Raw genomic sequence first — 22,149 nt, 5'->3', positions numbered from 1 at the left:
TGCCACATCTTCTTTATCCATTCATCTGTCAATGGACACTTAGGTTGCTTCCTTGTCCTGGCTATTGTAAATAGAGCTGCAATGAACATTTTGGTACATGACTCTTTTTGAATTATGGTTTTCTCATGGTGTATGCCCAGCAGTGGGATTGCTGGGTCGTATGGTAGTTCTATTTGTAGTTTTTTAAGGAACCTCCATACTGTTCTCCATAGTGGCTGTATCAATTTACATTCCCACCAACAGTGCAGGAGGGTTCCCTTTTCTCCACACCCTCGCCATCATTTGCTGTTTATAAATTTTTTGATGATGGCCATTCTGACTGGTGTGAGATGATATCTCATTGTAGTTTTGATTTGCATTTCTCTATTGATTAGCGATGTTGAGCATCCTTTCATGTGTTTGTTGGCAAAAAAAAGATAATATTTTTAAAAAGGAACTCTGTGAGGGACATTGCTGAAGGGTTTTTAAAAGTCCATGAACATATCAGGTGAGAGGTACAAATTATGTGTTGGGAAGGGCAGTGATACCTTTTCATGGGAGAATATGACAGGATAAAAAGTATGAAAAATGAAAAATAAGAAGATTTGAAAAAATGTGAAGATTTTGACTTAGGCGGCAGATCCTGGCATGAAGCACAAATCATAGTGTGCATGGGAATTCTTTGCATTTCACAAGGCACAGGCCATGGTGATGCGTAGAAGGAATGCCATTTCACTACAAACACAAAAATACAAATGAACAAACACATACAGGCAAACGTAAGTGACTAATGTCCTACACTCCTGCCATCAGACACGCATTCAGTCCTCCCTAAGGGAAAGAGGTAGTTGGAAGCAGGTGCAGGGCTTACCACCAGGTAAACATTGGCATGAATCTTCTTCTGTGAGGACCCGGATCCAATTCTGAAGCTCATGTGTGATTTCTGTCCACTTCTCAGGTGGAGTTGCCAAGCAAGGCTGGCCGTCCGCTAAGACAAGAACACCTTCGCGTGATATGATGACTGGAGGTATGAGGGAGACACGAAAGAAGTGGGATGGTCCCAGGGTGCTGAACCTGGCCATGGATCTCTCAGGGCCATAGACATCCCCCCACCCCAAGGTGTGCTATTGGATATTAGGGTTTCCTTGGATGGACCCAGTGACTGCAAGCGTGGATTCACTCTTCTTCTTGCTGAGTGGCCTGGGAGCTGTGGATTCCCCAGGCTGTTGGAGTACTCCGGGGTCATTGGATCCTCTTCAGAGCCACCTGGCCTCACAGTTGGATTCTGCAGTGTCCCAGCACGTGCTCGGATGGATGATGACTCCCTCGTATGCATTCCTTGGTAAATCTGAACAAAATAAGTGAGAATGCTCTACCATCTCCTCATCGAAACTGAGGTCCAGCACGTTGCCTCCCTTGGGGGTAGGGGACAGTTAGGAGTGAGGGCCAACGTTCCCTTGCTGACACGCATGCAAACACCTCTCAGGGTGCCAGCATTGGAGGGGATCCTGTCTGAGGGTCGACTATGTCTGCACAGTAGCTGGGTAGTCTATGATCCCAGGTCCTTGGTGAAAGGCCAGTGAGGGATTGTGAGATGGCAGGCTCTCCTGCTGGTCTTAGGAGAAGGAGTGTGAGCAGATCTAGGCCCAGTGAGCTCGCGACTTGGAGAGGTGTGTTTTGGTCAGGTTCCCACTTTGGGCGTGGCACTTCGGGGGGTGTATTCACTGTGCCCTTGCAGGGTTCCAGCTCCCCTTGCGTGGCAGAGGTCTTCCACTGGAAGTCTGTCTGTGGTCCTCGGGGACAGTGCCTTTGATCTCTGTGAGGTCCTTGTTAGTGTCGCTGTGGCAGTGGAGAAGTGCCAGAATGCATGGGATGGGGTCAGCGTCGTCAAATCAGACATGCTTGCAGTCTGTCTTCCCTGGTGTACAGTGCCCCATGTTCGCATGATGTCTGTGGCTTCCAGTAGGGTCGAGTCGCCTTGTGGGCAGGAGGAGGGCACTGAGGATGAGGCTGTTGAGTGTTTGAACGTTTCCTCGGATTCAGGGCTCCAAACCCTGCCGGCTAGAAGCTGGCCGGGACGTGGCTGGAAAGGTAACCTAGCTTCTGCCGTGGGGTTCGAACCTGGGTCATGGTTGCTGAAGCCCACCACTTCCCATGGTGGGCATTCCCACAGGTCCATGGAAAGTGATTTGCCCTAGATGACAAGAAGTAGCACTTGGGCTGAAGTCCATTAGCCCCTAGAGAGGTGCCGGGCTGCATCTTGCCTATAGCCAGCTGCACGTCAGAGTTGGCACCATCAATGGGAGGTTCCCTTGCTTCCAAAAGCACTGGGAGTGGCCCCAAGTGCACATCAGATGTGCTACTAGCTGGCAGGGTCTCCAGGTCCACGTAGATGTCACACCCACAGCCGGGAGGCAGATCTCGTCGAGTCTTTGTGCTATGGTCACAAGGCGTGGCTGTGGGAGAGCGGGATCCATGGCCAATTTCAACAGCCCCTGGGGGTCAAAGTTCACATGCGGCCTCTTGAGGCTAACAGGGGTTTTCTCCATTTAGCGGGGGGGTCCAAAGCCAGGGCGCTGTGTATAAGCTGTGGCTTTTACTGTTCAGGTTCTCTGCAGAGGGCAACAGGGACACACAGAGACCAAGACGCGGATTCAGAGGAACACATAGAAACCCACAAGCGCATCCTCGTGCATACACGTGCATACACGTGCAAACACACACATACACCCTCAAACACACTGGCTAATGTAAGTGCCTAACTTCTACAGTCGTGCTGTCAGACACGCAATCAGTCCTCCGTAAGGGATAGAGGTCCTTGGGAAGGAGTTTCCAGGATCACGCCCCGGTAAATGTTCACATGAATAATGTTCTCTGAGGACCCCAGTCCAATTCTGAAGCCTGAGTGATTTCTGTCCACCTCTCTGGTCTGATGACTGGAGGTGCTAAGGAGAACTCGAAAAAGTGAGGCGGGTGCGTGTTGGTGAGCGTGGCCGTGGATAACTCAGGAAGGTAGGCATTCACGCACCCTAAGATGTGCATTGGATATTAGGATTTCCTCAGATGGGCCCAGTGGCTGCAAGAGTGGATTGACTGTTGCTCTTGCTGAGTGGCCTGAGGACTGTGGATTCCCCAGGGTTTTGGAGTACACCGGGGTCATGGCTGCTCTACAGAGCCTCGCAGCCTGCCCAGTTATATTCTGCAGCTTCCCAGCATGTGCTTGGATCGATGATGACACCCTTGTATGCATTTCTTGGAAAATGTGAACAAAATGAGTGAGAACACTCTACCATCTCCTCATCGATACTGAGGTCCAGCACGTTTCCTCTCTCGGGGGTAGGGCACAGTTAGGAGTAAGGGCCATCGTCCCCTCCAGACATGCATGCAAATACCACCTAGGGCTCCAGCATTGGAGGGGTTTCTGTCTGAGGGTGGACCGTGTCTGCACATAAACTGGGTCGTCTATGAATCCCAGGTCCCTGCTGAAAGGCCGCTGAGGGAATGTGAGGGGGCAGGCTCACCTGCTGATCTTCAGAGTCGGAGTGTGGGCTGAGGTAGGTGCAGTGAGCTTGCAGCTTGGGAGGTGTGTTTTGGCCAGTGTCACGGTTTGTGCGTGCCGCTTTGGGGGTTGATTCTGGAAGCCGAAATGAGAAAGCTTCCCTGGTTGGAGCCCGGAGCCTCAGGCCAGGCCTGTGGCCCTCCCTGTTTTTGTGTTTGTCATGGTGAAGTTCTTGAGTGGCCAGTGAGGCTGGAGCAGTGGGTGTGTGGGGCCTGGCGTTGGGCATCGGCGCAAGGGGGCTGATGGATTAGGCCTCGGTGTTGCGCTTGTCAGCTCCTGTATTGCAATTCCCGGCACAGTGTTTTCGCCACGTGGTCATCGTGGAGTGGGGTGAGGTCCGAGTGCTGCATTTAAGCCTGTGTTGTGGCTGATGGTCTGGACAGGAAGGTAAGGCATGATAAGGACAGGTCCTATGTGATGTTGTGGCATGGGCTGTCATCATTGGGTTGCAGGCTCTGGCCTCGGCTTCTCAAGGATTTGTCATGTACTTGATGGGCTGGCATCACCTGCCTATGGAGAGGATGGCTTTGGCGGTTCATGTGGATGCGACGAGGTAGGTAACCTGTGTGGACTTGTGATCCCGTTGCCAGAGAAATGATTCCCAAAGGGTGTCTTGCGTGACCTAGAAAAGATCGATATTCTGAGGAGTGTGTGCTGGCCTTCTGGGGGTAGGTGAGTTATGCGAACATGCCCTTTGGCCACTTTGTTCCCTAGTTTGGGAATGTGCAAAGCGAAAGTGTTTTTCCCGGAAGGCGTGACGCGGCCGGCCCATGAGGTACGGAGGCCTATCTAACAGCCAGAGGTTTATCCGAAGCAGTCCGTTGGCATGGTAGAGATGGGCGCACTGTTGTGATGCCAGGTGCGCTGACCTTGACAGCCACATTTCCCTTACTGGCTTCCAGGTCCCCTCTCATGGCAGAGGTCTTCCGTTGGAAGTTTGTCTGTGGTCCTCGGGGACAGTGCTTTTGATCTCTGTGAGGTCCTCGGTAGTATCTCTATGGCAGTGGAGAAGTGCCAGGATGCATGGTGTGGGTTTGGCATCATCAAAGCAGACATGCTTGTGGTTTGTCTTCCCTCGTGTATAGTGTCCCCGTGTTCGCATGTTATCTGTGGCTTCCAGTAGGGTCGAGTTGCCGTGTGGGCAGGAGGAGCGCAGTGGGGCCAAGGTTGCCAAGTGTTTGAGCATTTACTCGGGATTCAGGGCTCTGAATCCTGCCAGAGGGGAGCTGGCCGAGATGTGGCTGGAAAGGTGGCCTAGTTTCTGCTGTGGGGTTTGAACCTGGGTCATGGTTACTGAAGACCACCTCTTGCCATGGTGGGCATTCCCACAGGTCCACGGAAAGTGATTTGGCCTAGTTGGCGAGAAGTCGCACTTGGGCTGAAGTCCATTAGACCCTTGAGAGGTGCCGGGTTGCATCTTGCCTATAGCCAGCTGCAGGTCATTGTCAACGCCATCCATGGGAAGTTCCCTTGCTTCCAAAAGCGCTGGGAGTGACCCCAAGTGCACATCAGATGTGCTAGTAGCTAGCAGGCTGTGAGGCAGATCTCCTCGAGTCTTTGTGCTTTGGTGAGAAGGCATGGCTGTGGGATAGCGGGAGTCGGTGGCCTATTTCAACAGCCTCTGGGGGTCAAAGTTCTCATGTGGCTACTTGAAGCTGGTAGGAGTGTTTCTCCATTCAGTGGGGTGGTCCAAAGCCAGGGTACTGTGTATAACCTGTGACTTTTACTATTCAGTGTCACTGCAGAGGGCCTCAAGGACACACAAAGACCAGGACAGGGATGCAGAGGCTGACACAGAAACCCACAAGCGCATCATCGTGCGTAGTCATAGTCATGCACGCGTACACGCAGGAATATACACGTGCACCCTCACACACAACGGCCAACGTACGTGCCTAACTTCCTGCAGTCATGCTGTCAGACACACTTTCAGTTCTTGGTAAGGGATAGAGGTCCTTGTGAAGCAGGTTCAGGGCTCCAGCCCAGGTAAATGTTCCCATAAATCACGTTTTCTCAGGACCCAGGTTCACTTCTGAATCCTGCGTGATTTCCGTCCACATCTCAGGTGCAGTTGCTTGGCAAGGCTGGCCGTCAGCAAAGACAAGAGGACGTTTGCGTGGGCTGACGACTGGAGGTGCTGAGGAGAACTGGAAAAAGTGAGGCGGGCCCACGTTTCTGAGCATTGACGTGGATATTTCAGGATGGTAGGCATTCAACCAACACAACATGTGTTATCGGATATTAGGTTTTCCTCAGACGGGCCCAGTGGCTTCAAGAGTAGATTGACTGTTGCTCTTGCAGAGTGGCCTGAGGGCTGTGGATTCCCCTGGGTTGTGGAGTACTACGAGGTCATAGCTCCTCTGCAGACCTGCATGGCATGCCCGGATGTGTTCTGCTGCGTCCCAGCACGGCTTGGATCGATGATGACACCCTTGTATGCATTCCTTGGAAAATCTGAACAAAATGAGTGAGAACACTCTACCGTCTCCTTATCGAATCTGAGGTCCAGCACGTTTCCTCTCTTGGGTGTTTCAGACAGTGAGGAGTGAGGGCCAGTGTCCCCAACTGACATGCATGCAAACACCACCCAGGGCTCCAGAATTGAAGGGGCTACTGTCTGAGGTTCAACTGTGTCTGCCCGTAAGCTGGGTCATGTATGAATATCAGGTCGCTGCTAGAAGACCGTTGAGGGAATGCGAGTGGGAAGGCTCTCGTGATGGTCTTCAGAGTTGGATTGTGTGCAGGTGTAGGCCCAGTGAGCTTGCAGCTTGGAAAGGTGTGCTTTGGCCGGGATCACGCTTTGTGCACGCTGCTTCGGTGGTTAATTCTGGAAGCCAAAATGTGCAAGCTTCCCTGATTGGAGCATGGAGCCTCAGGCCAGGCCTGTGTGGCCCTCCATGTTCTTGAGTTTGGCGCGTTGAGGTTCTTGAGTGCCTGGTGGGGCTGCAGCAGTGGGTGGGTGTGGGCTGGGGTTGGACGTTGGTGGAAGGGGGCTGATGGATTAGGCCTCGGTGGTGCCCATGTCAGCTCCTCTACTGCAGCTTCTGGCACAGTGTTTGCACTAAGTGGGTCATCGTAGAGTGGGGTTAGGAGTGAGTGCTGCATTTAAGCCTGCGTGGTGACTGCTGGCCTGGAGAGGAAGGTAAAGCATTATGAGGAGATGTCCTTTGTGATGTCATGGGATGGGCTGTCATCATTGAGTTGCAGATGCTGGCCACGGCTTCCCAAGCATGTGTCCTGTTTGTGGTGGGCTGGCATCAGCTGTGTATGAAGGGGGTGGCTTTGGCATTTCATGAGGATTCGGTCAGGTAGGTAACCTGTGATGAGTTGAGATTCCGTTGCTGGAGGGATGACTCCCAAAAGGGTGTCTTGCGGGACCTAGAGAAGATAGAAATGCTGAGGCGTCTGTGCCCCTCTTCTTGAGGATAGGTGAGTTATGCGAACATGCCCTTTGGCCGCTTTGTCCCTTGTTTGGGAATGTGCAAAGTGAAAGTTTTTCTCCCGGAGGGCATGATGCGGCCGGCCCGTGTGTCATGCAGGCCTTTCGAACATCCAGAGGTTTACGCGGGGCAGAGATGGGGACACTGTTGCTATGCTAGGTGCGCTGCCATGGACAGGCACTATGCCCTTTCAGAGTTACAGGTCCCCTCACGTGGCAGAGGTCTTCTGTTGGAAGTCTGTTTGTGGTCTTCGGGGACAGTGCTTTTGATCTCTGTAAGGTCCTTGGTAGTGTCGCTGTGGCAGTGGAGAAGTGACAGAATGCATGGGGTGGGATCAGCGTCATCAAAGCAGACATGTATGTGGTCTGTCTTCCTTGGTGTACAGTGACCCCGTGTTTGCATGATGTGTGTGGCTTCAAGTAAGGTCGAGTTGCCCTGTGGGCAGGAGGAGGGCACTTAGGACGAGGCTGTCAAAAATTTGAGCGTTTCCTCCAGGTTCAGGGCCGAGAAACCTGCCGGCTGGGTGCTGGCGAGACGTGGCCGGGAAGATGGTCTAGTTTCTTCTGTGGGGTTCCAACCTGGATTATGGTTGCTTAATCCTACCACTTCCCTTGGTGGGCATACCCATGGGTCCACAGAACGTGATTTGTCCTATTTGGCGAGAATTGGCTTTTGGGCCAAATATCGTTAGCCCCTTGAGTGGTGCCAGACTACATCTTGCCTGTAGCCATCTTCAGGTCGGTTTCAGCCCACCCATAGGAGTTTCCCTTGCTTCTGGAAGCACTGGGAGTGGTCCAATTGCATATCATATGTGCTGTTAGCTGGCAGGATGTCCATGTCCACACTCATGTGACACCCACAACTGGAAGGCAGGTCTCATCTAGGTTCGTGCTTTGGTCAGAAGGCATGGCTATGCGAGAGCAGGAGTCTGTGGCCTATTTCTACAGCTCCTGGGGGTCACAGTTCTCATAAGGCTCTTGCAGCTCACAGGGGTTTTTCTTTCTGTTGGGAGTCCAACCAGGGTGTTGTGTATAATCTCTGGTATTAACTATTGGAGGCCTCTGCAGAGGGCCACAGGGACACACACAGAGCAAGACGCGTTTTCAGAGGCACACACAGGAAACCACAATCGCATCCTCGTGCGCAGTCGCAGTCACACATGCCCACGCGCGTGAATACACATATACAGCGTCTCACACACTGGCCAATGTACGTGCCTAACTTCCTGCAGACATGCTGTGAGACACAAATCAATACTCGGTGAGGGATAGAGGTCCTTGGGAAGCAGGGTCAGAGCAGAAGCCCAGGTAAATATTCTCATGGATCATGTTCCCTGAGGACCTCGGTCCACTTCTGAAGCCTCTGTTATTTCTGTCCACTTCTCAGGTGTAGTTGCTCGGCAAGGCTGGCTGTCGGCAAAAAGAAGACCTTCGCGTACTCTGATGACTGGATGAGCTAAGGAAAACTGGAAAAAGTGAGGCGGGCGCATACTGCTAAGCATGGCTGTGGATAACTCAGGACGGTAGGCATTCACTCACCCTAAGATGTGCCATTCTATATTAGGTTTTCCTCAGACGGGCCCAATGGCTGCAAGAGTGGATTGATTTTTGCTTTTGCTGAGTGGTCTGAGGACTGTGGATTTCCCAGGCTGTTGGAGTACTCCAGGGTAATGTCTTCTCTCCAGAACCCCACGGCCTGCCCGGTTATGTTCTGCAGCTTCCCAGCATGTATACGGATCTATGATGACACCCTTGTATGCATTCCTTGGAAAATCTGAACAAAATGAGTGAGAACACTCTACAGTCTCCTTATCGAAACTGAGGTCCAGCACGTTTCCTCTCTCGGGGTTAGGGCACAGTGAGGAGTGAGGGTCATCATCCCCTCCTGACATACATGCAAATACCACCCAGTACTCCAGCATTGGAGAGGTTTCTGTCTGAGGGTGGACCGTGTCTGCACATAAACTGGGTCGTCTATGAATCCCAGGTCCCTGCTGAAAGGCCGCTGAGGGAATGTGAGGGGGCAGGCTCACCTGCTGATCTTCAGAGTCGGAGTGTGGGCTGAGGTAGGTGCAGTGAGCTTGCAGCTTGGGAGGTGTGTTTTGGCCAGTGTCACGGTTTGTGCGTGCCGCTTTGGGGGTTGATTCTGGAAGCCAAAATGAGAAAGCTTTCCTGGTTGGAGCCTGGGACCTCAGGCCAGGCCTGTGGCCCTCCCTGTTTTTGCGTTTGTCATGGTGAAGTTCTTGAGTGGCCAGTGAGGCTGGAGCAGTGGGTGTGTGGGGCCTGGCGTTGGGCATCGGCGCAAGGGGGCTGATGGATTAGGCCTCGGTGTTGCGCTTGTCAGCTCCTGTATTGCAATTCCCGGCACAATGTTTTCGCCACGTGGTCATCGTGGAGTGGGGTGAGGTCCGAGTGCTGCATTTAAGCCTGTGTTGTGGCTGATGGTCTGGACAGGAAGGTAAGGCATGATAAGGACAGGTCCTATGTGATGTTGTGGCATGGGCTGTCATCATTGGGTTGCAGGCTCTGGCCTCGGCTTCTCAAGGATTTGTCATGTACTTGATGGGCTGGCATCACCTGCCTATGGAGAGGATGGCTTTGGCGGTTCATGTGGATGCGACGAGGTAGGTAACCTGTGTAGACTTGTGATCCCGTTGCCAGAGAAATGATTCCCAAAGGGTGTCTTGCGTAACCTAGAAAAGATCGATATGCTGAAGAGTGTGTGCTGGCCTTCTGGGGGTAGGTGAGTTATGCGAACATGCCCTTTGGCCACTTTGTTCCCTAGTTTGGGAATGTGCAAAGCGAAAGTGTTTTTCCCGGAAGGCGTGACGCGGCCGGCCCATGAGGTACGGAAGCCTATCTAACAGCCAGAGGTTTATCCGAAGCAGTCCGTTGGCATGGTAGAGATGGGCGCACTGTTGTGATGCCAGGTGCGCTGACCTTGACAGCCACATTTCCCTTACTGGCTTCCAGTCCCCTCATGTGGCAGAGGTCTTCCGTTGGAAGTTTGTCTGTGGTCCTCGGGGACAGTGCTTTTCTCTGTGAGGTCCTCGGAAGTTTCGCTGTGGCAGTGGAGAAGTGCCAGGATGCATGGTGTGGGTTCAGTGTCATCAAAGCAGAAATGCTTGTGGTCTGTTTTCCCTGGTGTACAGTGTCCCCGTGTTCGCATGTTATCTCTGGCTTCTAATAGGGTCCAGTCGCCATGTGGGCAGGAGGAGGGCAGTGAGGACAAGGTTGCCAAGTGTTTGAGCATTTACTCGGGATTCAGGGCTCTGAATCCTGCCAGAGGGGAGCTGGCCGAGATGTGGCTGGAAAGGTGGCCTAGTTTCTGCTGTGGGGTTTGAACCTGGGTCATGGTTACTGAAGACCACCTCTTGCCATGGTGGGCATTCCCACAGGTCCACGGAAAGTGATTTGGCCTAGTTGGCGAGAAGTCGCACTTGGGCTGAAGTCCATTAGACCCTTGAGAGGTACCGGGTTGCATTTTGTCTGCTGCCAGCTGCAGGTCATTGTCAACGCCATCCATGGGAGGTTCCCTTGCTTCCAAAAGCGCTGGGAGTGACCCCAAGTGCACATCAGATGTGCTAGTAGCTAGCAAGGTCTCTAGGTCCATGTAGATGTGACACTCACGGCTGGGAGGCAGATCTCCTCGACACTTTGTGCTTTGGTGAGAAGACATGGCTGAGGGATAGCGGGAGTCGGTGGCCTATTTCAACAGCCTCTGGTGGTCAAATGTTCAAAGTTAGCATATGGCCTCTTGAAGCTGGCAGGGGTATTTCTCCATTCAGTGGGGTGGTCCAAAGTCAGGGTATTGTGTATAAACTGCGACATTTACTATTCAGTGTCACTGCAGAAGGCCTCAAGGACACACAAAGACCAGTACAGGGATTCAGAGGTCCACACAGAAACCCACAAGCACATCATCATGCGTAGTCATAGTCACGCACGTGCACACGCAGGAACACACACATACACCCTCACACACAAAGGCCAACGTACATGCCTAACTTCCTGCAGTCATGCTGTCAGACACACTTTCAGTTCTTGGTAAGGGATAGAGGTCCTTGTGAAGCAGGTTCAGGGCTGCAGCCCAGGTATATGTTCATATAAATCATGTTCCCTAAGGACCCCCGTTCACTTCTGAATCCTGCGTGATTTCTGTCCACATCCCAGGTGCAGTTGCTTGACAAGGCTGGCCGTCAGCAAAGACAAGAGGACGTTTGCGTGGGCTGACGACTGGAGTTGCTGAGGAGAACTGGAAAAAGTGAGGCAGGCCCACGTTTCCGAGCGTAGATGTGGTTAACACGGGAAGGTAGGCGTTCACCCACCCTAAAATGTGCCTTTGGGTATTAGGTTTTCCTCAGACGGGCCCAGTGGCTTCAAGAGTAGATTGACTGTTGCTCTTGCAGAGTGGCCTGAGGGCTGTTGATTCCCCAGGGTTCTGGAGTACAACGAGGTCATGGCTCCTCTGCAGACCCGCATGGCGTGCCCGGATGTGTACTGCTGCGTCCCAGCACGTGCTTGGATGGATGATGACACCCCTGTATGCATTCCTTGGAAATTCTGAACAAAATGAGTGAGAACACTCTACCGTCTCCTCATCGAGTCTGAGGTCCAGCACGTTTCCTCTCTCAGGCGTAGGGGAGAGTGAGGAGCGAGGTAGGTAACCTGCGTAGAGTTGTGATCCCATTGCCGGAAGAATGACGCCCAAAGGATGTCTTGCAGGACATAGACAAGATAGACATGCTGAGGGCCAGCATCCCCTGCTGACATGCATGCAAACACCACTCAGGGCTCCAGACTTGGAGGGGCTCCTCTCTGAGGGTCGACTGTGTCTGCCCCTAAGCTGCGTCGTCTGTGAATATCAGGTCACTGCTGAAAGACCGTTGAGGGAATGTGAGGGGGCATGCTCTCCTGCTGGTCTTCAGCGTCGGAGTGTGTGGTGGTGTAGGCCCAGTGAGCTTGCAGCTTGGAAAGGTGTGTTTTGGCCGGGATCTCGCTTTGTGCACGCCGCTTCGGGGTTTAGCTCTGGAAGCCAAAATGAGCAAGCTTCCCTGGTTGGGGCCTGGAGCATCAGGTCAGGCCTGTGGCCCTCCCTGTCATTTGGGTTGGGGCTTTGACGTTCTTGAGTGCCCGGTGCGGCTGGAATAGTGAGTGGGTGTGGACTGTGGTTTGGCTTTCGCAGAAGGGGACTGATGGATTAGGGCTAGGTAGGGCCCATGTCAGCTCCTCTACTGCACCTCCCGGCACTGGTGTTGGCACTAAGTGGGCTATCGTGGAGTGGGGTTAGCACCGAGTGCTGCATTTAAGCCTGCGTGGTGGCTGTTTCCTGGAGAGGAAGGTAAGGCATCATGAGGACATGTCCTGTGTGATGTCGGGGGATGGGCTGTCATTATTGGGGTGCAGGCGCTGGCCACGGCTTCCCAAGGATGTGTCCTGTCCGTGATGGGTTGGCATCAGTTGCCTATGAAGGGGATGGGTTTGGCAGTTCAAGAGGATGGGGTGAGGTAGGTAACCTGCGTAGAGTTGTGATCCCATTGCTGGAGGAATGACGCCCAAAGGGTGTCTTGCAGGACGTAGAGAAGATAGACATGCTGAGGCGTCTGTGCCGCTCTCCTTGAGGATAGGTGAGTTATGCGAACATGCCCTTTGGCCACCATGTTCCCTTGTTTGGGAATGTGCAAAGTGAAAAGTTTTTCTCCCAGAAGGCATGATGCGTCCGGCCCGTGAGGCACGCGGGCCTTTCGAAGAGCCAGAGATTTATCTGGAGCAGTGTGTTGGCGGAACAGTGACGCGGGCACTGTTGCGATGCCGGGTGCGCTGCCGCAGACAGGCACTGTGCCCTTTGAAGCTTCCAGGTCCCCTTGGGTGGCAGAGGTCTTCTGTTGGCAGTCTGTCTGTGGTTTTCGGGGACAGTGCCTGTGATCTCTGTGAGGTTCTCGGTAGTGTCGCTGTGGTAGTGGAGAAGTCCCAGGATCCTTGGGGTAGGGTCACTGGCATCAAAGCAGACATGCTTGTGATCTTTCGTCCCAGGTGTACAGTGTCCCCCTGTTTGCACGATGTCTGTGGCTTCCAATAGGGGCGAGTTGCCCCATGGGCAGGAGGAGGCCGCGGAGTACGAGTCTAGCAAGGATTTGTGCATTTCCTCGGGGTACAGGGCAGCAAACCCTGCTGGCTTTGTGCTGGCGAAATATGGCAGGGATGGTAGCCTAGCTTAGGCTGTGTGGTCCAAACCTGGGTCATGGTTGCTGAAGCCCACCACTTCCTGTGGTGGGCATTCCTATGGGTCCACAGAAAGTGATTTGGCCTAGTTGGCGAGAATTGGCACATAGGCCGAATTTCGTTAGCCCCTTGAGTGGTGCCAGGCTGCATCTTGCCTGTAGCCTGCTGCAGGTCAGGGTCGGCCCGACCAGCGGAGGTCTTCTTGCCTCCAGGAGTACCGGAAGGAGTCCCAAGTGCACATCAGATGTGCTACCAGCTGGCAGGATCTCCGGGTCCACGTATATGTCGCACCCACAGCCGGGAGGCAAGTCTGGTTAGGTCTTTGTGCTTTGGTCAGAAGGCTTGGCTGTGGGAGAGCGGGAATCCGTGGCCTATTTCAACAGCCCCTGGGTTTCAGAGTTTGCATTCGGCCTCTTGAAGCTTGAAGGGGTCTTTCTCCATTTAGGGAGGGCGGTGTCCAGTGCCAGTGCACTGCGTATCAACTGTGGCTTTTACGGTTCGTTGTCTCTGCAGAGGGCCTCAGGGATACACGGAGACCAAGATGCGGATTCAGAGGAACAGAAAGAAGCCCACAGGCGCATCCTCGTGAGCAGTGAAAGTCACACACGTGCACACGCGTGAACACACACATAGACCCTCTCACATACCGGCCAAGGTACGTGCCTAACTTTCTGCAGTCGTGCTGTCAGACAAACATTGAGTCCTCAGTAAGGGTAGAGGTCCTTGGGAATCAGGGTCCGGGCTCAAGCCCAGGTAAACATTTGCATGAATCAGGTTCTATGCAGACACCGTCCAATTCTGACGCCTGCGTGTTTTATGTCCACTTCTCAGACGCAGTTGCAGGGCAAGAGTGGCCGTCAGGAAAGGCAAGAAGACTTTGCGTTGTCTGATGACTGGAGGTGCTAAGGAGAACTGTAAAAGTGAGGTGGGGGCAGGTTGCTAAGCTTGGTCCTGGATGACTCAGGATGGTAGGCGTTCACCTACCCAAAATTGTGCCAGTGGATATTATGTTTCCCTCAGACTTGCCCAGTGGCTTCAAGAGTAGTTTGACTGTTGCTCTTGCAGAGTGGCCTGAGGGCAGTGGATATCCCCGGCTTTTGGAGTACTACGATGTCATGGCTCCTCTGCAGACCCTCATGCCATGCCTGCTTGTGTTCTGCAGCGTCCCAGCACGTGCTTAGATCGATGATGACACCCTTGTGTGCATTCCTTGGAAAATCTGAACAAAATGAGTGAGAACACTCTACCATCTCCTCATCAAATCTGAGGTCCAGCACATTTCCTCTTCGGGCGTAGGGCACTGTGAGGAGCGAGGTAGGTAACCTGCATAGAGTTGTGATCCCATTGCCTGAGGAATGACACCAAAGGGTGTCTTGCATGACGTAGAGAAGATAGACATGCTGAGGGCCAGCGTCCCCTGCTGACATGCATGCAAACACCACTCAGGGCTCTAGACCTGGAGGGGCTCCTCTCTGGGGGTTGACTGTGTCTGCCTCTAAGCTGGGTTGTCTGTGAATATCAGGTCAGTGCTGAAAGACCGTTGAGGGAGTGTGAGAGGTCAGGCTCTCCTGCTGGTCTTCAAGGTCGGAGTGTGTGGTGGTGTAGGCCCAGTGAGCTTGCAGCTTGGAAAGGTGTGTTTTGGCCGGGATCTCGCTTTGTGCACGCCGCTTCAGGGTTTAGCTCTGGAAGCCAAAACGAGCAAGCTTCCCTGGTTGGGGCCTGGAGTATGAGGCCAGGCCTGTGGACCTTTCTGTCGTTTGATTTGGAGCTTTGATGTTCTAGAGTTCCCGGTGTGGCTGGAGCAGTGAGTGGGTGTGGACTGGGGTTGGGCTTTGGTGGAAGGGGACTGGTGGATTAGGCCTAGGTAGGGCCCATGTCAGCTCCTGTACTGCAGCTCCCAGCACAGGTGTTGACACAAAGTGGGCCATCGTGGAATGGAGTTAGCACCGAGTGGTGCATTTAAGCCTGCGTGGTGGCTGTTTCCTGGAGAGGAAGGTAAGGCATCATGAGGACATGTCCTCTGTGATGTCGTGGGATGGGCTGTCATTATTGGGGTGCAGGCGCTGGCCACGGCTTCCCAAGGATGTGTCCTGTCCGTGATGGGTTGCATCAGCTGCCTATGAAGGAGATGGCTTTGGCAGTTTATGAGGATGCGTTGAGGTAGGTAACCTGCGTAGAGTTGTGATCCCATTGCCGGAGGAATGACGCCCAAAGGGTGACTTGCAGGACGTAGAGAATATAGACATGCTGAGGCGTCTGTGCCGCTCTCCTTGAGGATAGGTGTTGTGTGAACATGCCATTTGACCAGTATGTTGCTTGTTTGGGAATGTGCAAAGCTAAAAGTTTTTCTCCCAGAAGGCATGATGCGGCCGGCCTGTGAGGCACGCAGGACTTTCGAAGAGCCAGAGATTTATCTGGAGCAGTGTGTTGGCGGAACAGCGACGCGGGCACTGTTGCGATGCCGGGTGCGCTGCCGCAGACAGGCACTGTGCCCTTTGAAGCTTCCAGGTCCCCTTGGGTGGCAGAGGTCTTCCGTTGGCAATCTGTCTGTGGTTCTCGGGGACAGTGCCTTTGATCTCTGTGAGGTTCTCGGTAGTGTTGCTGTGGCAGTGGAGAAGTGCTAGGATCTGTGCGGTAGGGTCAGTGTCATCAAAGCGGACATGCTTGCGGTCTGTCATCCCTGGTGTACAGGGTCCCCCTCTTTGCTTGATGTCTGTGGCTTCCAATAGGTTCGAGTTGCCCCATGGGCAGGAGGAGGGCATGGAGGACGGCACGGAGGACGAGGCTGGCAAGGATTTGTGCGTTTCCTCGGGGTTCAGGGCAGCCAACACTGCTGGCTGGGTGCTGGCGAAACATGGCAGGGATGGTAGCCTAGTTTCGGCTGTGGGGTCTGAACTTGGGTCATGGTTGCTGAAGCCCACCACTTCCTGTGGTGGGCATTCCTATGGGTCCACAGAAAGTGATTTGGCCTAGTTGGCGAGAATTGCCACATAGGCCGAATTTCATTAGCCTTTTGAGTGGTGCCGGGCAGCATGTTGCCTGTAGCCTGCCGCAGGTCAGGGTCTGCCCGACCAGCGGAGGTCGTCTTGCCTCCGGGAGTGCTGGAAGTGGCGCCAAGTGCACATCAGACGTGCTACTAGCTGGCAGGATCTCCGGGTCCACGTATGTCACACCCACGGCCGGGAGGCAAGTCTGGTTAGGTCTTTGTGCTTTGGTCAGAAGGCTTGGCTGTGGGAGAGCGGGAATCCGTGGCCTATTTCAACAGCCCCTGGGTTTCAGAGTTTGCATTCGGCCTCTTGAAGCTTGAAGGGGTCTTTCTCCATTTAGGGAGGGCGGTGTCCAGTGCCAGTGCACTGCGTATCAACTGTGGCTTTTACGGTTTGGTGTCTCTGTGGAGGTCCTCAGGGACACACGGAGACCAAGATGCGGATTCAGAGGAACACAAAGAAGCCCAGAAGCTCGTCCTCGTGAGCTGTTACAGTCACATACATGCATAGGTGTGAACACACACTTAAACCCTCTGAAATACCGGCCAACGTACGTGCCTAACTTTCTGCAGTCGTGTTGTCAGACAAACATTGAGTTCTCAGTGAGGGTAGAGGTCCTTGGGAAGCAGGGTCCGGGCTCGAGCCCAGGTAAACATTCGCACGAATCACACTCTCTGTGGGCCCCAGTCCAATTCTGAAGCCTGCGTGATTTATGTCCACTTCTCAGGTGCGGTTTCTGGGCAAGGGTGGCCGACAGTAAATGCAAGAAGACTTTCGCATTGTCTGATGACTGGCGGTGCTAAGGAGAACTGGAAAAGTGAGGTGGGGACAGGTTTCTAAGCGTGGTCCCGGATGACTCAGGAAGGTAGGCGTTCACTCAGCCTAAGATGTGCCATTGGATATTAGGTTTTCCTCAGACGGGCCCAGTGGCTTCAAGAGTAGTTTGACTGTTGCTCTTGCAGAGTGGCCTGAGGGCTGCGGATTCCCCAGGGTTTTGGAGTACTACGAGGTCATGGCTCCTCTGCAGACCCGCATGGCATTCCTGGTTGTTTTCTGCAGCGTCCCAGCACGTGCTTGGATCGATGATGACACCATGTATGCATTCCTTGGAAAATCTGAACAAAATGAGTGAGAACAGTCTATCGTCTCCTCATCGAGTCTGATGTCCAGCACATTTCCTCTCTCGGGCGTAGGGGACAGTGAGGAGCGAGGTAGGTAACTTGGGTAGAGTTGTGATCCCATTGCCAGTGGAATAACGCCCAAAGGGTGTGTGGCAGGACTTAGAGAAGATAGACATGTTTAGGCCCCGCGTCCCCTGCTGAGATGCATGCAAACACCACTCAGGGCTCCAGACATGGAGGGGCTCCTCTCTGAGGGTCGACTGTGTCTGCCCATGAGCTGGGTCGTCTATGAATATCAGGTCAGTGCTGAAAGACCGTTGAGGGAATGCGAGGGGGCAGGCTCTCCTGCTGGTCTTAAGAGTCGGAGTGTGTGGTGGTTGTAGGCCCAGTGAGCTTGCAGCTTGGAAAGGTGTGCTTTGGCCAGGATCACGCTTTGTGCATGAGGCTTTGGGGTTTAGCTCTGGAAGCCAAAACGAGCAAGCTTCCCTGGTTGGGGCCTGGAGAATCAGGTCAGGCCTGTGGCCCTCTCTGTCATTTGGTTTGGGGCTTTGAAGTTCTTGAGTTCCGCGTGCGGCTGGAGTTGTGAGTGGGTGTGGACTGGGGTTGAGCTTTGGCGGAAGGGGACTGATGGATTAGGCCTAGGTAAGGCCCGTGTCAGCTCCTCTACTGCAGCTCCCAGCACAGGTGTTGGCACTAAGAGGGCCATCGCGGAGTGGGGTTAGCAACGAGTGCTGCATTTAAGCCAGCGTGGTGGCTGTTTCCTCGAGTGGAAGGTAAGGCATCGTGAGAACATGTCCTTTGTGATATCGTGGGATGGGCTTTCACTATTGGGTTTCATGAGCAGGCCACGGCTTCCCAAGGATGTGTCCTGTCCGTGATGGGTTGGCATCAGTTGCCTATGAAGGGGATGGGTTTGGCAGTTCAAGAGGATGGGGTGAGGTAGGTAACCTGCGTAGAGTTGTGATCCCATTGCTGGAGGAATGATGCCCAGAGGGTGTCATGCAGGACGTAGAGCAGATAGACATGCTGAGGCGTCTGTGCCGCTCTCCTTGAGGATAGGTGAGTTGTGTGAACATGCCATTTGGCCAGTATGTTGCCTTGTTTGGGAATGTGCAAAGCGAAAAGATTTTCTCCCACAGGGCATGATGCGTCCGGCCCGTGAGGCACGCGGGCCTTTCGAAGAGCCAGAGATTTATCTGGAGCAGTGTGTTGGCGTCACATCGACGCGGGCACTGTTGCGATGCCAGGTGCACTGCCGCAGACAGGCACTGTGCCCTTTGAAGCTTCCAGGTCCCCTTGGGTGGCAGAGGTCTTCCGTTGGCAATTTGTCTGTGGTTCGCGGGGACAGTGCCTTTGATCTCTGTGAGGTTCTCGGTAGTGTCACTGTGGCAGTGGAGAAGTGCTAGGATCCGTGAGGTAGGGTCAGTGTCATCAAAGCAGACATGCTTGCGGTCTGTAATCCCTGGTGTACAGTGTCCCCCTGTTTGCACGATGTCTGTGGCTTCCACTAGGGTCGAGTTGCCCCGTGGGCAGGAGGAGGGCACTGAGGAAGAATCTGTCCAGGGTTTGTGCGTTTCCTCGGGGTTCAGGGCAGCCAACACTGCTGGGTGGGTGCTGACGAAACATGGCAGGGATGGTAGCCTAGCTTCGGCTGTGGGGTCCGAACCGTGGTCATGGTTGCTGAAGCCCACCATTTCCTGTGGTGGGCAGTCCCATGGTCTCACGGAAAGTGATTTCGCCTAGTTGGCGAGAATTGGCACATAGGCCGAATTTCGTTAGTCCCTTGAGTGGTGCCGGCCTGCATCTTGCCAGTAGCGTGCTGCAGGTCAGGTACGGCCCGATCAGCGGAGGTTCTCTTGCCTCCGGGAGTGCTGGAAGTGGCCCGAAGCGCACATCAGATGTGCTACTAGCTGGCAGGTTCTCCGGGTCCACGTATATGTCACACCCACGGCCGGGAGGCAAGTCTGGTTAGGTCTTTGTGCTTTGGTCAGAAGGCTTGGCTGTGGGAGAGCAGGAATCCATGGCCTATTTCAAAAGCTCCTGGGTTTCAGAATTTGCCTTCCCCCTCTTGAAGCTTGAAGGGGTCTTTCTCCGTTCAGGGAGTGCGGTGTCCAAAGCCAGTGTGCTGTGTATCAACTGTGGCTTTTACGGTTCGTTGTCTCTGTAGAGGGCCTCAGGGCCACACGGACACCAAGATGCAGATTCAGAGGAACACAAAGAAGCCCAGAAGTGCGTCCTCATGAGCAGTTACAGTCACACACATGCACACGCGTGAACACACACATAGACCCTCTCATATACCGGCCAACGTACGTGCGTAACTTTCTGCAGTCGTGCTGTCAGACAAACATTGAGTTCTCGGTAAGGGTAGAGGTCCTTGGGAAGCAGGGTCCAGGCTCAGGCCCAGATAATCATTCACATGTATCACGTTCTCTGTTGTCCCTGGTCCAATTCTGAAGCCTGCGTGATTTATGTCCACTTCTGAGGTGCAGTTGCTGGGCAAGGGTGGCCGTATGGAAAGGCAAGAAGGCTTCCGCGTTGTGTGATGACGGGAGGTGCTGAGAACTGGAAAAGTGAGGTGGGGGCAGGTTGCTAAGCATGGTCCCGGATGACTCAGGAAGGTAGGCGTTCACCCACCCTAAGATATGCCACTGGATATTAGATTTTCCTCAGACGGGCCCAGTGGCTTCATGAGTAGATTGACTGTTGCTCTTGCAGAGTGGCCTGAGGGCTGTGGATTCCCCAGGGTTCTGGAGTACTACGAAGTTATGACTCCTGTGCAGACTTGCATGGCATTCCTGGTTGTGTTCTGCATCGTCTCAGCAGTGCTTGGATCGATGATGACACCCTTGTATGCATTCCTTGGAAAATCTGAACAAAATGAGTGAGACACTCTACCTTCTCCTCATCGAATCTGAGGTCCACAACATTTCCTCTCTCAGGTGTATGGGACAGTGAGGAGAGAAGTAGGTAACCTGTGTAGAGTTGTGATCCCATTGCCAGAGGAATGACCGCCAAAGGGTGTCTTGCAGGATGTAGAGAACATAGACATGCTGAGGGCCAGCGTCCCCTGTTGACATGCATGCAAACACCACTCAGGGCTCCAGACTTGGAGGGGCTCCTCTCTGAGGGTCGACTGTGGCTGCCTCTAAGCTGCGTCGTCTGTGAATATCAGGTCACTGCTGAAAGACCGTTGAGGGACTGTGAGGGGGCATGCTCTCCTGCTGGTCTTCAGAGGCGGAGTGTGTGGTGGTGTAGGCCCAGTGAGCTTGCAGCTTGGAAAGGTGTGCTTTGGCTGGGATCACGCTTTGTGCATGAGGCTTTGGGGCTTAGCTCTGGAAGCCAAAATGAGCAAGCTTCCCTGGTTGGGGCCTGGAGCATCAGGTCAGGACTGTGGCCCTCTCTGAAGTTTGGTTTGGCTCTTTGAAGTTCTTGAGTGCCCGGTGTGGCTGGAGTAGTGAGTGGGTATGGACTGGGGTTGGGCTTTGGCTGAAGGGGCTGATGGATTAGGCCTAGGTAGGGCCCATGTCAGCTCCTGTATTGCAGCTCCTGGCACAGGTATTGGCACAAAGTGGGCCATCGTGGAGTGGGGTTAGCACCGAGTGGTGCATTTAAGCCTGCGTGGTGGCTGTTTCGTGGAGAGGAAGGTAAGGCATCATGAGGACATGTCCTGTGTTATGTCGTGGGATGAGCTGTCATTATTGGGGTGCAGGCGCCGGCCACGGCTTCCCAAGGATGTGTCCTGTCCGTGGTGGGTTGGCATCAGCTGCCTATGAAGGGGATGGGTTTGGCAGTTCAAGAGGATGGGGTGAGGTAGGTAACCTGTGTAGAGTTGTGATCCCATTGCTGGAGGAATGACGCCCAAAGGGTGTCTTGCAGGACATAGAGAAGATAGACATGCTGAGGCGTCTGTGCCGCTCTCCTTGAGGATAGGTGAGTTATGCAAATATGCCCTTTGGCCACATTGTTCCCTTGTTAGTGAATATGCAAAGAGAAAAGTTTTTCTCCCACAGGGCATGATGCGGCCAGCCCGTGAGGCACGCAGAACTTTCGAAGAGCCAGAGATTTATCTGGAACAGTGTGTTGGCGGAATAGCGACACGGGCACTGTTGCGATGCCGCGTGCGCTGCTGCAGACCGGCACTGTGCCCTTTGAAGCTTCCAGGTCCCCTTGGGTGGCAGAGGTCTTCCATTGACAATCTGTCTGTGGTTCTCGGGGACAGTGCCTTTGATCTGTGTGAGGTTCTCGGTAGTGTCGCTGTGGCAGTGGAGAAGTGCCAGGATCTGTGGGGTAGGGTCAGTGTCATCAAAGCAGACATGCTTGCGGTCTGTCATCCCTGGTGTACAGGGTCCCCCTCTTTGCATGATGTCTGTGGCTTCCAATAGGTTCGAGTTGCCCCGTGGGCAGGAGGAGGCCATGGAGGACGAGGCTGGCAAGAATTTGTGCGTTTCCTCGGGGTTCAGGGCAGCCAACACTGCTGGCTGGGTGCTGGCGAAACATGGCAGGGATGGTAGCCTAGTTTCGGCTGTGGGGTCTGAACTTGGGTCATGGTTGCTGAAGCCCACCACTTCCTGTGGTGGGCATTCCTATGGGTCCACAGAAAGTGATTTGGCCTAGTTGGCGAGAATTGCCACATAGGCCGAATTTCATTAGCCTCTTGAGTGGTGCCGGGCGGCATGTTGCCTGTAGCCTGCCGCAGGTCAGGGTCGGCCCGACCAGCGGAGGTTGTCTTGCCTCCGGGAGTGCTCAAAGAGGCCCAAAGGGCACATCAGACGTGCTACTAGCTGGCAGGATCTCCGGGTCCACGTATGTTACACCCACGGCCGGGAGGCAAGTCTGGTT

General features: G+C 53.9%; 2 long non-coding RNA genes across 2 annotated transcripts; both read left to right on the top strand.

Moving 5' to 3' along the window:
• Positions 1 to 260: 260 nt before the first annotated feature.
• LOC307182034 lies at positions 261 to 6,019 on the top strand. Its single transcript, XR_013827101.1, has 4 exons — positions 261 to 1,006; positions 1,118 to 1,321; positions 5,604 to 5,742; positions 5,840 to 6,019. It is a non-coding gene; the product is annotated as an uncharacterized lncRNA (long non-coding RNA).
• A 2,355-nt stretch (positions 6,020 to 8,374) lies between these two features.
• Positions 8,375 to 16,941, top strand: LOC307182033. The gene is made up of 6 exons (XR_013827100.1): positions 8,375 to 8,500; positions 11,151 to 11,289; positions 11,415 to 11,636; positions 13,713 to 13,854; positions 14,031 to 14,513; positions 16,914 to 16,941. It is a non-coding gene; the product is annotated as an uncharacterized lncRNA (long non-coding RNA).
• The last annotated feature ends 5,208 nt before the right edge of the window (positions 16,942 to 22,149 follow it).

This window comes from Stenella coeruleoalba, assembly GCF_951394435.1.
Source record: "Stenella coeruleoalba genome assembly, chromosome: 2".
Lineage (NCBI taxonomy): Eukaryota > Metazoa > Chordata > Mammalia > Artiodactyla > Delphinidae > Stenella > Stenella coeruleoalba.
This window is presented reverse-complemented; position numbering and strand designations above follow the sequence as displayed.